Below are 2080 nucleotides of genomic sequence, written 5' to 3'. Positions count from 1 at the left end.
GTATTGCTAGAAATAAGAGTCAAAACAACTCAAATAGTCACAGAACGCACTATCTTAATGATCGACAAGGGAGGCCGCAGATATAGCCAGATAATCGATGATTTCGTATTGTGATGCTCATGCATCTTAATGCTCATCGATGGCTCTCATCGTGCCTATATATATATATATATATATATATATATATATATACAGAGAGAGAGAGAGAGAGAGAGAGAGAGACGTAGATATGGATATATGGGTATATATATCATTCTTAAAGGAGAATATTATTGACAGTGTCTTAGAAATTTCGGCCATCTAAGCTATCGTCGTGCTACGATGCATTGAAATTAATCTTGGCTTGATATATATTTATTCCCATATTTATACATGAAGATATAAACACTTTATGTAATGCCCCATTTATATATATATATATAACCTAAAATAATATACTATAAAATACTCATGTTTGAAATAGACTTGAAGAAATATTTATAAATACATAAGCCACACACTCTGCCTCCATAAAGCACAAAGGTTGAGATTTCTATATATTAATCAAATTACTTATAGAATAATGGAATCCCGAGAGAAACCTACTGACCAACAGCTTTTTGACCGACCCACGTTCTCTTGTGGACATTAAAGCACATGATAAATATATTTCTATACTAGTAACGCCATGAGATGTCCGTCTAATTACCCCTATCTTCCAAATGCAAACAGGAAATATCCTATATAGCAATAAATCGAGTAACCGACCATCTAAAACATACCACCTACTTACATTCTTTTTTGAACCCTTAAAAAATTTCATTACAAGAAGTCGATTCAATTACCACGTTTTTAAATATCAGAATAAACTTTGAACACTTGACCATTACATTGCCAATGCAAACGATTAAAACGAATAAAACCAATAATAACTAAAACTACTACCACATGCCCAAGTTAAAAAAACTTCCTATACCTACCTACACCCTTTTTCTGAATCACTAAGTAGCAATCATACTAAAATATACACACCCGCTTACGAAGTTCTACATGCTTGAATAAATTCTAAACAATAACATAATATCTAGTTGATCAATAAAAAAATTTCTCCAAAACACTTCTCCACCGCAACGGAACCTAATTACCACTCCGTACAAACTAATTACAACTAATTACCTAATTACCACTCCACAGAAACCCACATTCAAAAGAGAATATGAATTCAACAGAGACTATATAAAGCCAAGAAGTACTTCAATGTATCACAGCCCGTCGATGACTTTGCTGGCCGAAACTTCGAAGTTACTATCAAAAATAGTCTTGCTTAAGAACAATAAATTTGTACTCCACAAAAGTATAGAATAACTCTTCAGATTAATGTAAAATTGTCTTTAGTATAAGAGAACATAAAAACAAACATCCATCTATGTGCATACATACACACACACACACACACACACACACACCCATCCACATACACACACATACACATACATATACACACACACATACACACACGTATATATATATATGCACATACGTACATATATATATATGCATATATATATTTGTGTGTGAGTGTGTGTGTGAGTGTATTCATATGCATGTGTGTGTGTATTATGTGAATGTGTGTGTGTGTGTGTGTGCATATATGCGTGCGTGCGCGCGACCGTGTGTGTATGTGAATATCTTTCACGGACATAATGTGGACGAGGAAACCGAACAATCGCTAACTTTCGAACAATGTCACTTGCGACACGTTTTTCTGCATCTACTTACACGAACACACCGATGTCACCCTGGTTGTCAGAAATGCAGTGAACTAGTTATTAGTCCATCATACGACTTGCAATTTACGACGATATTTTCCAGCAATGGCTATTTAAAATACATAAATAAAGATATAAAGTTAAATGGCTCTATACATTTTTCGCATAAAATTCCCAAATATAGCAAGAACCAAATGGACAAGATACGCGCTGTAAAAATGGACATTGATTACAAACGTTGCGATCATAAAGGAAAACACCTTGCACAATCTTTTCTATTTCTTTGAACAAACTTTTGTTATTGTAAATTACCTGTTATATATATATATATA

The sequence above is a fragment of the Octopus bimaculoides genome, chromosome 6 (genome assembly GCF_001194135.2).
Source record: "Octopus bimaculoides isolate UCB-OBI-ISO-001 chromosome 6, ASM119413v2, whole genome shotgun sequence".
In the NCBI taxonomy this organism is placed as follows: Eukaryota; Metazoa; Mollusca; class Cephalopoda; order Octopoda; family Octopodidae; genus Octopus; species Octopus bimaculoides.
Note: the sequence above shows the minus strand (reverse complement) of the source record.